The sequence below is a fragment of the Dromiciops gliroides genome, chromosome 3, assembly GCF_019393635.1.
Source record: "Dromiciops gliroides isolate mDroGli1 chromosome 3, mDroGli1.pri, whole genome shotgun sequence".
Classification (NCBI taxonomy): Eukaryota; Metazoa; Chordata; class Mammalia; order Microbiotheria; family Microbiotheriidae; genus Dromiciops; species Dromiciops gliroides.
Window position 1 is genome coordinate 66109225 of NC_057863.1, and position 6183 is coordinate 66115407.

At 37.7% G+C, this 6183-nt stretch overlaps 1 pseudogene; it reads left to right on the forward strand.

Moving 5' to 3' along the window:
* The first annotated feature begins 1160 nt into the window (after positions 1–1160).
* Positions 1161–1305, forward strand: LOC122752434 (annotated as a pseudogene).
* Positions 1306–6183: the final 4878 nt, after the last annotated feature.

Consider the following 6183-nt stretch of genomic DNA (forward strand, 5'->3'; position numbering starts at 1 on the left):
TGTGAAGTCCTTTGTATGCCTACCCAATGAGGAGTGACATAGTTAGATATGAACTTTACAAATATCAATTTGACAGTTTGGGGGAGAATGGATTGGACTGGGAAGGATTTTAAGAAAGGAGACCAAATAGCACATTAATGCAATAATCTAGGTATTAGCTGGTAAAAATCTACAGAGTCGTTAGGGCAGAATAGGTAGATTTGAGAATCATTAGCATAGATATGGTCATTAAATGCATGGGAGGTGATGATATTACCAAGTGAAATAGTGTAGAGGGAGGAGAGAAAAGGGTCTAGGAGAGTCTTGTGGGATACCTACACTTACCATATGGGACATGGGTGAGGCTCTAGAAAAGGGAAATAGTTGTTCTGAATCTCTCATGTAATAAATTTCTATATGATATTCTTTTTCCTCCTAATTTTCTTTTCCATAGTCTAACAGCCCTAAGCTACTTTAGCTTTTCTTTAAACTTAGACCATCATTTGCAACTATTTAGCTATTTTTTATTCCACTCCTCTGAATCTTTTCCACATTCTTAAATTTCTGTCTTTATCAGTAATCTGCTTTATGCGTACTATGCACAGATGGTTTTTGACCTAGGCAGCAATCCAGATTTCAAAAAGGAAGTATGATTCCCTGCCCTATAGGACTGGACTAGGTAACCTTGAGGGGTTCTTAAAACTCTGGATCTATGATCTTATGATTCTAAAATTCTTAGGGACTAGTTATAGGCAACACATATTAATGTAATGATAACATACACCTTATAAGAAAAAGGTATACTTAAAGTTGTTGTTGGGAATATTTTGTATTCTTGTCATGCCCAAATTGACTTTTGATTCTGACATTTCTTCTCATTTAACCAAAGGCCATTAATCATCTTATTCTTATAATAATGTAAGTATTGATGAGGATTTAAAAAAAATAATTCAGAGAGGGTTTGAATTACAATTATGAAAAAGTATCGTGTATTGGGACATGGATTTTTAAGGCTTGTCTAGGACTAATCCCAAGCCTAAAACTCAGAGGTAGAAACCAGAGACCAAGAGACAAAAAGTTTCCAATAAAGGATCGTTCTAATCAGTGGTCAAAGTCAAGAGTTGCAGAGCTAGGAGAGTCAAGGCCCAAGTTATGAGGTAGATGTTACACGTTGAAAACAGATAATTACCTGGATGGGGAGACACAATGATCAGGAAAGCAGTTTTCCCAAGGTGAGACACAGCCATTTTATAGTGGCTATGCTGGCTCCTTCAATTTTTCTACTTGTAGGCAACTTGACTGCATGATTTATGGTAGTGGGGCCAACATTCATGCAAGAAGAAGAAAAAAGAAAAGAAAAATAAGGAGGAGTAGGAGGAGAAAGAAGGAGAGAAAGGAGAAAGCAAAAAGGGGAGGGAGGAAGAAGAGATGAAATGAAACTCTGTGTGTGTGTGTGTGTGTGTGTGTGTGTGTGTGTGTGTGTGTGTGTGTGTGTGTGTGTGTGTGTATAATATGGACAAGGTAGGGTGTCTTCTCAAATAGATATAAATATAGGATCAGTATAATTGAACAACTCAGAAGATTGTTGTTGAACATACAATGCTTCCTTTATTCCTTCTTCTCTTTCGAGCATGTCCCTGGCCTTTGGAGTGAGGTCAGCCAAGAAAGAGGCAAGTGCTTCCTGATTAAAATCTTTTGCCTCCCCTATGGGTTCAAAACACTTAGGGAAGAACCTGGATACAATCAAATATGCAATATGATTCTATTACATTCAGGTGAGCTAAAGCATGGATTATTGGACAGTGCTGAGGCAGGACACCCATTAGTTTAGGTTTGTTCTGGGAATGAAATTAAATACTTATAGGTCATTCAACAGTTCAATGGAGGTTCCATTAGCCATAATACAGGAAGGACATTCAATAAGTACTTAGCCCAGGTAGATGTGCTCCCCAATGCCTCCATGTGAAAATCGGTTTGGTCTTGCTGACAGGGTGTATTGCCTCTGGTGGTTTGGTGATGTCTGCCAAGTCTCCCTGTGTGTTGGGCCTTTTTATGCCCATGGTTGACCTTCAAGCTACAGACCACTAGGAAGCTGCCATGGAGACATAGTTTGAATCTTAGTCACATTCCCCACCTCCAATTCAACCAAAATTTGGGGATCACTTCTTTTCTTTTTAGTGAAAGCGCTAACCTAACCAATATGGATTATGGGGAGATACCTGGGAGTAGTGATCCTATCACATCTATATTCAAGTGCTACCTCTGACACATACTGCTAGTTCTTTAGAAACTCCCTAAGAAGGTAAGTTTAAGGGGCAGCTAGGTGGTGCAGTGGATAAATCACCAGCCTTGGATTCAGGAGGATCTGAGTTCAGATCTGTTCTCAGACACACTAGCTGTGTGACCCTAGAGAAGTCACTTAACTCTCATTGCCCTGCAAAAAAAAGTTTAAGAGAAGGTGTTGATCTGTATGAGTGGAGGGAATTTCTTCACTTGGGAGTTCCTTATACTAGTGAAATCCCTTAAACAAGATGATTCATCAAGGCAATATCTGAGGTGGGATTTGAACCCCGGTTCTCTTGCTCCAAAGGGATCCCACTTTCCACTGTGTCACACTGCTTTATCATTAACTTTGTTGCTATTATGCAAACGGCTTCTGTTTCTGAAGCCACTGCCTCTTGGAGACATCTTTTGAAGATAACAGGTTTCTTTTGAAAGAACTAATTCATTTTAATTCAATTCAACATATTTTTATTTATCAAGCATCTACTATTTGCCTGACACTTGGTCCTTGCCCCAAAGCTTTGGACTAGATGATTTCTAAGGTTCTTTCAAGCTCTAAATCAATAATTTTAAGTGCTTTAATCTTTCTAAAGCACAGAAATGATTATATCACCCCCCCCCCCATTTAATGAACTCCAATGGCTCCCTATCACCTCCTGGATTAAATCCCAAATCCTTTGTTTGGCTTTCAAAGCTCTTTATAACATGGTTCCTTTTATCTTACTGGTCTTCTTATACAGTCCCCCTTTTGCATACTCTGCAATCCAGTGATACTAGTGTCTTTGTTCTTTCTCACATAAGGCATTGCACCTCCCTATATGCAATTTCACTTGCTGTTCCCCATGGCTGCAATGCTGTCCCTCCTCATTTCCACTTCCTTAGTTTCCTTAAAATCCTAGCTAAAATCCTACTTTACACCTTTACACAAGAAACCTTTCCTGATCCTTTTTTTTTTTTGGTGGGACAATGAGAGTTAAGTGACTTGCCCAGGGTCACACAGCTAGTAAGTGTCAAGTGTCTGAAGCTGGATTTGAACTCAGGTTCTCCTGACTCCAGGGCCAGGGCTTTATCCACTGTGCCACCTAGCTGGTCCCTCCTGATACCTCTTAATGCTAATGCCTTCCCTTTACTGATTATCTCCAATTTGTCCTGCATTTATCTTATATACTCACTTGTTTTCATGATGTCTTCCTCTTTAGTCTGTGAGATCCTTGAGAGTAGGGGCAATCTTTTGCCTTTCTTTGTATTCACAATGCTTAGTATGGTGAATAGTGCATGGTAGGTGCTTAATAAATACTTATTGATTAACTAACTTTGGGACTAGTTATAGACAACGCAGATCAACTTAACGAAAATATTAAAACTTAAAAGAAAAAAATCTTTATTGTTTTTGCTGAGAATATTTTTTATTCTTGTTTTTACCATGGATTTCAATTCTGTCCATCTCTCCAATTTACCCAACAGCTTTTAAACCCTATTATTCATATAATACTATAAATATTGAAAGTAATTTAAAATTCAAATTCATATACAAAGAGATTCTACTGACTAATCACAATTATACATCCCTCACCCAATAAACCACATGTTGCTCTCTGACCTGACCCTTTATTATGGTTAAGTTATGGATCCTAAGCAGAAAAGGCAGAAAATGGCCTGGGAAGAGGAGTACAGCCATGGATGGTTGCTCATCTTTTCATGTTTCTGTTTGCTTCCCTGCAATTTCCTTTGCACCTCAATAATCACAAGGTGTTATGATGCCACCTGAAATGGAGTCAGTGACTCCTTTTGAATTGGAACAGTGACTTGCAATTCTATAAGTAGCTCTATTTCTATAGATTTTTCTTCTTTGGGAAGGGTTTATATTTGGATGATGGAAACATTCAAATTTTTGACTATAGAAAGATATAGGTTTTAATTTTTATTTATATTTTAAAAATGTAATAAACATTTTTATTTATATTTTTGGGTTCTAATTTTTATCCTTCCTTCACTCCCTCCCCTATCCCCTCCCTGAGGTGGCAAGCAGTCAGATATGTGTTATACATATATGATTATGTAAAACATTACTGTATTTGTCATTTTGTACAAGAAAACTTGATTAAAAGAAAAAAATGAAAGAAAATGAAAAATAGCAGGCTTCAGTTTGTTCCATCAATATCAATTCTTTCTTTGGAGGGGGATAGTATGTTTCATCAATAGTCCTTTGGGATTATCTTGGATCATTGTATTGTTGAGAATAGTATGGCAGTTAGGTGGCACAGTGGAGAAAGCACCAGCCCTGGATTCAGGGGGACCTGAGTTCAAATTTGATCGCAGACATTTGGCACATACTAGCTGTGTGACCCTGGGCAAGTTACTTAACCCTTCATTGCCCTGAAAAAGAGAGAGAGAGAGAGAGAGAGAGAATAGTTGAGTGATCTGCAGTTCTTCATCAAACAATATTGCTGTCTCTGTGCAAAATGTTCTCTTGGTTCTGCTCTCTTCACTATATATCATTTCATACATGTCTTTTCAGGCCTTTCTTGTAGTCAGTGGATTTTTATTTTTTATTCTGGGGACTATTCCCCTCCTTTTCTCATCCCATGTAGAAAATGTTGCTTGAAAACATATTCATTTTGCTCTAGAGGTCAAATAAATGACACTATCATATCTTTGACCCCACAAGACAGAACTTTCTGGGCTACATATTCTTTTTAATCTATTGTTTTCCTGAAGGCCATCTCACAAGTGTCTTTTTTTTTTCTTTTCCCACACCTGGTAAACTAATTGGCCAGAGGTGATGTCATCAAAAATTCATAAGAGATAATTAGCAGATGAAATATCCTTATCCTTTAGCTATGGATCATTTCTGGTTTTATGTTCCACAAAACTCCCTACATTTCCACTCAAGTTTACCAGTTGATGAGCCTGAGGGAGTCACCAAAGTTGGAAACCTTTCCAAAATGCATTCTTCAATGTGCCCTTTTAGAAATGATTGTAGGAAAAACGGTAACTGTTCATCATAATGTATTTTCATTAAATTGCATTCTTAAAAATGGTTCTTGGCATATAGGCTATGAAGGGCATTGCTAGAATGTGAATGGGACAAGGGGCAATTTGACTATTTCCGGAAAATTACTGTTTTTGCCATGATATTTTCCCCCAGATAAAGGCCCTTTCTAATGAGCACTGTACTCTCTTAGGCTTGATGAGTTTTACTGATGACTAATTGTTCAGAACTTGGTCTATTTTATTTCTAGAAACCCATGGTGACCTTTCAAACTGATGTTTTAGTGTGGGTTTTTTTTTTTGGGGGGGGGTTGTTGTTGTTTTTTTGCCATAGCTTATACTAATTCTTTTCTTTTTCCCCCCTTTACACATTATTACTCCTCCTGAATCCATATAAACCCTCTCTGTTCACATGTGTTGAAACAATGTGGCCTTATAGAATTTGCTCTATCACTTTTAACATTCTTGTTATGGGAACTATCCTTTCACAAGTAGCTTCTTTGGTAGGCAGAAGAAAGACAGTTCAGCAACTTGAAAAATAATGAGGTATTTTCCCAATCTGTCATAATCTCTTTTAACTTGTTATGAAATAAATTGTCAGCCTTTTTTTTTCCCCTCTCTAAGTTACGGCTCAATAATGACCCAAACCTTCATGATGTTATTATTAGACATGTTTAGAAGTTGATGTTAAGCTTCTGTTGTATTCTACCATGTCTGTTTGACTTGGATTCCCCAGCCAGTTCGGAGCAAGGATTTGATTTCTTTTCTTAATGACCCCAAACAATCATGTAACATTGTAGAATAATTCAAGTATTCTTATAGAGCCAACAGTCACAAGTAAAACTGACCTGGAGTGCGCGCACATACATAAAAGCATGCGTGCAAACACACACACACACACACACACACACACACACACATCAAAAGAAT